This window comes from Otolemur garnettii, unplaced genomic scaffold, assembly GCF_000181295.1.
Source record: "Otolemur garnettii isolate 467f Iridium unplaced genomic scaffold, OtoGar3 scaffold00009, whole genome shotgun sequence".
NCBI classification, from domain to species: domain Eukaryota; kingdom Metazoa; phylum Chordata; class Mammalia; order Primates; family Galagidae; genus Otolemur; species Otolemur garnettii.
In genome coordinates this window covers 19315168-19321436 of record NW_003852404.1, presented here as the reverse complement: position 1 = coordinate 19321436, position 6269 = coordinate 19315168, and the positions used below count along the sequence as shown (strand labels likewise).

Below are 6269 nucleotides of genomic sequence, written 5' to 3'. Positions count from 1 at the left end.
AATAAAGTAAATGTGACTGAATATGAACAGTTGGTCAACCTGAAAGGAATATACAGGAATTATTCATACAATTCTTGTAACTTTTCACTAACTCTGAAAATTTATTAAAAAGCAATGTTCAGCATTTGTTTCTTATAGTATCAATCATTTACATTCTCTGAAGGTGGAATTTTTTTTCTCAAAATTTTTGCCTATAGTTCAGTCCCTTAGATAATCAATTCAACATAAACCCTATCATTTAATCATCTAAGGATCTTAGGAGCTCTCCTTCCCACGATTATATTTCTATATGATACTCTGACTTGTATCAGATCTGTGATTTATAGGTTTCAAAGTGATGCAAATCACGAAGCAGCACAAAATTAATTAAAAAGTATTCAGAATTAGGAGACTAGGCTAATAGTCTAGAGGCATGAGTTCTGTTCTCTTCTGAATCCTAAGCAATGCAAATTAGTGCAGCTTTATTCACATGAACACTATGACTCTTACTGTTGATGAGCTATTTTATAATACTCTTAACCATTTTTAATTAAAATTATCATTGCATATGGTGAGCTTTAATATAGAAAGGAGAATAAGATACCTCCAGAAGGTAATTATGATATGAAACACTAATATTTTTAGTGCTAAAAGCAACTAAAAAAGAGCAGCATTTATTTATTCCACCTACTGACCAGCCCTGTCTGAAAACTCTGTTTTTATGTATATTAAATAATTGGGGGAAAAATAATAATTCATTCTTTAAATTATTAATGTCAGAGGGACGGGATGACGGCCTCACATGGATACTGCAGCATAGCGAGTGAGTTCTTGGTCCTGCCCAGAACACTTCATTTGGCTCTGCAAAGATATATAATAACTGATTGTGTGTCCATTTAAATAAGAAAATGGAAACCAAACAGTCAGAGGAAAACTTCCCAACACTGAAACCAATGGTGAAGTTGGTAAACGTCCTGCAGAAGATATGGAAGAAGAACAAGCATTTAAAAGCTCTAGAAACACTGATGAAATGGTTGAATTATGCATTATACTTCAGAGCAAGAATGCTGGGACAACCATTGGGAATGGAAGCAAGAATATTAAGACTCTCTAGACTGACCACAATGCCAGTGTCTTAGTCCCAGAAAGCAATGGTCCTGAACACTATTGAGTATCAGGGCTGATATTGAGACAATAGAAATTCTGAAGAAAATTATCTCTGCCTTAGAAGAGGGCCTGCAGTTGCCATCACCCACTTTGACCAGCCTGCTCTCACTGGAATCTGACGCTGTAGAATGCTTAAATTATCTGCACTATAAACAAGTGTCTTTGACTGCAAGTTAAGACTGTTGATTTATCAGAGTCTGGCAGGAGTAATTGTTGCGGTAAAAGTGCTAAAATTAAATAACTTTGAGAGAATGTTCAAACAACAATCAAGCGGTTCCAGGAGTGCTGTCCTCATTCCATTGGCAGAGTCATTTTTATTGGAGGAAAACCTGATAGAGTTGTAGAGTGCATAAAGGTCATCCCTGATCTTATATCTGAGTCTCCCATCAAAGGATATGAGCAGCCTTATGATTCCAATTTTTACAATGAAACCTGTGACTATGGTGATTTTACAATGATAATTGATGACTCCTGTGGACAACCCTTGGGATTCCCAATGTGAGGAAGAGGTGGTTTTTGATAGAATGCCTCCTGGTTGGGGGATGTACCATGCCTCCATCTAGAAGAAATTATGACATGAGCCCTCATCGAGGACCACCTTTCCCTCCTCCTCGATGAGATGGCCAGGGTGGTAGCAAAGCTCAGAATCTCCTTCTTCCTCTACCACCACCTAGAGGAGGAGATCTAATGGCCTATGACAGAAGAAGACCTGGAGACCCTTAAACCACCCTGAGATATGCCCTAACCCCAGTGAGAATGGCCCACATCACAGCGTCTCAAACCTGCAGATGCTGGCGTGGATGTGGAGAGAAGGGAACACTTTTACACTGCTGGTGGGATTGCAAACTAATGCAATCTTTTTGGAAGGAAGTATGGAGAATCTTCAAAGAACTCAAATTAGACCTCCCATTTGATCTTGCAATCCCAGTACTGGGCATCTACCCAGAAGTTAAAAAAAAAAAAAAAAAGACACTTTATCATAAGGACATTTGCACTAGACTATTTATCACAGCTCAATTTAGAGTCACCAAAATGTGGAAACAACCTAAATGCCCACCAACTCAGGAACGGATTAACAAGCTGTACTATATGTATACCATGGAATACTGTGAAGCCATTAAAAAAGATGGAGACTTTACATCTTTGGTATTAACCTGTATTGAGTTGGAACACATTCTTCTTAGTAAAGTATCACAAGAATGGAGAAGCAGGAATCCAATGTACTCAATTCTAATGTAAAGCCAGTAGACAATCTAATACATACCCACATAAGAGAAAAACTCAATTCAAGGTGGGGCAGAGGTGGTGGTGGCAAGGAAATGAGGGAGCAAGGAGAGGAGAGGAGGGAGAGAGTTGGGGTTATGGTGTATGGCACACCTCTTGTGGGAGGACACAATTATAAGGAGGACTTTACCTAACAAGTGCAATTAGTGCACCCTAATTCTTTGTACCCTCAACGAACCCCAAACAATAAAAAAAAATTATGGGAATCAGAATGCATAAAGACTGTGCCTTATAATAGCATATTGAATTTATTTTGTTATTTTATATGGATATTTAGAATCCTTTCAGTTAATCATATAATTCATGTATATGAAATAGTTTTCCAAATGTAATTATAAACTTTAAATATTCTCAAAAAAGAAATAACAAATTAAAAAATATATTAATTTTAATTTACATTCCTAGTTTAAATGTGAAAAATGCACAAAAAGGAAATTTCATTTGTTCAATATTGTTAATTAAAACATTCTGCATCTGTGACTTACAGTTTCTGTAAGTTACATTTTCACAGACCAAAAATAACAATGGATAAGGAGAGCATATTTTCAGGGATGCAGAATTTTTTATTTTAAAAGAAAGAATAGAAATTTTGACATAACATATTTTCAAAGATGGGTAGACCATACTGTTTGAAACTGTGTGGTTATGGTTTTGAATATGAATGCAATTTATTACAATAAAAATAGTTATTTTATGAAGAATTGTACTTCAGTGGAAAATATGATTCAGAGATTACAATTCTTTAAAAAATTACTTACTGCTACCGAAGGTACTTGCAAGTTTTGTTACTAACTTTATAAATTCAATCCCATTTAGTACTTTGGCAATATAAAATTTCACCTGTTACATAAATTCTAATTTAAAAAATGAACAAAGTATTTGTATGCTATACTATGGTAATTAACAACTTAATGTCTATAGCCATTAAAATAAAATAATCCTCAATCAAAGCCTTGCATGAAAGGGTCATCCATGTTATCCGTGCAATTCATTTACACCAAAGCATTAGGTTCTGTAATGTACAAAACCATATATGTGGTTGTCTACAGGTATTCGGGATAATTGTTTGACTAATGGGGTAGAGTAATAATTAGAAAGTTATTCTATATTCTAAGTACTGCTTGATAGAATTTTGCAGTTGCCTTTCCATTCCCTGATTTGAAGATAATAGTTTTATTGGTCTATGAGGTTGCCACATCTTTCACTAAGATGAATATCATTGTGTTTCTTTCTTTCTTTTTTTTTTTTTTTTGCAGTTTTTGGCCGGGGCTGGGTTTGAACCCACCACCTCCAGCATATGGGGACAGTGCCCTACTCCTTTGAGCCACAGTCGCCACCCCTATCACTGAGTTTCTTAACAGCAGGGTTTATGTTTCAGCTTTGTTTCCAGAAAGTTATGATAGAATCACTGTAATCCATTTTAATACTTTGCCCTACTTGTGATTAAAGAAAGGCAAATATGAGACAGATAGCCGACTGAATCCAAAGCACTGGATGAATTTGAATCACTGTCCATTAACTGAACCTATGTGTGGAATAAAACTTACCTTAGTTACAACCATCTTTCTTTCATAAAATGGCCTCTAGACAATGGCAGTGGCCTAATGGAGTAACTTTCTGTGTAAGATGCTTAAATAAATTTGTTTGTAGGTTTCTGTGTAGAGTTGCTTTTTGAATCAGGGACTTTCCTCCATTTCCACGGCTGCTGCCTTGATTCAAGCTGCTGCCATCTCCTTCTTGGACTGACACAATGACTGAATTTATATCCTTGCATCTTTTTTGTTGTTGTTCAATTATAATTCATTTTCTACATAGCACCAGAGTAATTGTTTAAACATTACATCATTCCTGTCCAAAATCCATTTGTGATTTTCAATTGCAATTAAAATTGAAGACCACAGGATCTGGCCACAACCTCTCTGCAGCTTTCAGCCATCTGGCTCTCTTTCTGTTCTTCTGATGCACCAGCCTGGGATCCACCATGGGTCCTCTGTCCTTCCTCTCCTATTCTCCTATCTCTATGAAAGGCATTGCTCCTTCCCATAATTCAGATCTCAGCCCAAAGGTTACCTTTTCAGATCCACCTTGGCTATAAGTATCTCAATACACCTTTGCATTTATTTACTACTATCTGTCATTAACTTGTTAGTTTGAGTATCTTCTTACTCCCTAATGAAAAAATAAACTCTGTGAGTGTGAAGATATTAGGCCCCAGAATGATGCCTGACATATAAAGGGAATTCAATTAATAATTTTTTTGTGAATGAATCTTCAAAATTGGTATCTTCTGCCTAGGAACTGTTCCTCTTGTAAAACTCTAAATTTGCAAGAAGTGCCTCTTCACAGAGAATTTCTTTAAGACTAAGACGGAAGTTGTCCATTTTTTAAATTATGTAATACTTATATTTTTACTCATTTTAAAATTAAAAAGGTAAAATTCTATTTTTTGAGTTTAAGAAAAACATCAACATATCTGCCTTTCATTAAAACCCAACTACAATAGACATTTTATTGCTCTAGTGTTGTAAAGTGGGTGGTTATTATTTTTCAAACATTTCCTAAAAGCAGATTCTGATCATTGTTGAATTTGCAAACAACACTAAGTTGAGAGAAAGAGGGGGGCAAAAGACGATGTCTTGCTTCATTACAGTAAAATAATATTTATTTATCCACTCTATTCTTTAAAACATTGAGCAGGCAGTTCACACAGTTCTTTCTGGAAATGACATGAGTGAGATGCTAACCTGGCCGTGGCTGCATATTCTTCTTTGTAAACACAGGTGTATACACAAGTAAAAGCGGGACACAAACCTCTCTCAAGACACTTGAACATGGCACCATCACAAGAACTGTTACCCAGGCTCAGCTTCCCAAGGAGAGGAATCAAAATAGGTCCATCTGTACTCTAAACACTTGGCATAGTACTGGTGCCGAATAAAACTGAACAAATGAATGGAAAATATAGGTGAGAATTGACCAACCTACGTATTATCAGTCCTTGATGAACAAAAATGGCTTTTTTCTAAAATTGAATTTCCAAGTCAGCCATTTTTCTTTGAGAATATATGCCCCTGCTTCTAATGTTAGCTATCTAAACTTGCCCATTGAAAAATCAAATTTTACATTCATTTTTTAAATCAATATTTATTAAGTGCCTTTTTGTACACTAGACAATATGGATCTAGTAGCAGGAAAGTAGACACAGAATTTATGGCCATCTAGGGTCACAAATGTGATCAGACAGTCCCCCCAGCACATAATTATGAATTGTGTCAAGTACATTGAAAGAAGAAGAGGGTGTGGCGTAGTACATGACTTAGCCTGAGAAGTCGGGCTTTGATGAGAAGGTGACATTTTGAGTTGATATTTTAAAAATGATTAGGAATTAAATCAAGTGAGGAGTTTGGAGAGATTTGTATTCATGAGAAGAAACGAGGAATGCAGACTGCAGTGGGAGGGAGAAGGGCATGTTGGAAGAAATGACAGAACAGGAGTATGCGGAGATGAAGGGACAAAAGACAGACGGGCGCGGATGAGACTGGAGAGCTCAGCGGAGACAGACCAGGGCACATCTGGGAGGCATTGTTAAGGGGCCAAATCCAGGTAACGGGATTAGGTGTGCAGTGCTGGTATTCCTGCAACCTGTTGGATATGAAACCCAGCCAAGTGAAAGACTCCTCTTGGAGGCTTAAATTTCTCTCAGGCATGTCAGTGGTGGGACAGGGAGCAAGAGAATAGCATTTGACCCCCAATTCTCCCTTTTCCCAATACAAAGGTGAACAAGCTAACGAAACTCGATTTCAAAACACATGCTTGATGCACACACTTAGGGGGAACGC

At 36.8% G+C, this 6269-nt stretch overlaps 1 pseudogene; it reads left to right on the top strand.

Annotated features, from left to right (window-relative positions):
* The first annotated feature begins 887 nt into the window (after window positions 1–887).
* LOC100964838 lies at window positions 888–1869 on the top strand (annotated as a pseudogene).
* The last annotated feature ends 4400 nt before the right edge of the window (window positions 1870–6269 follow it).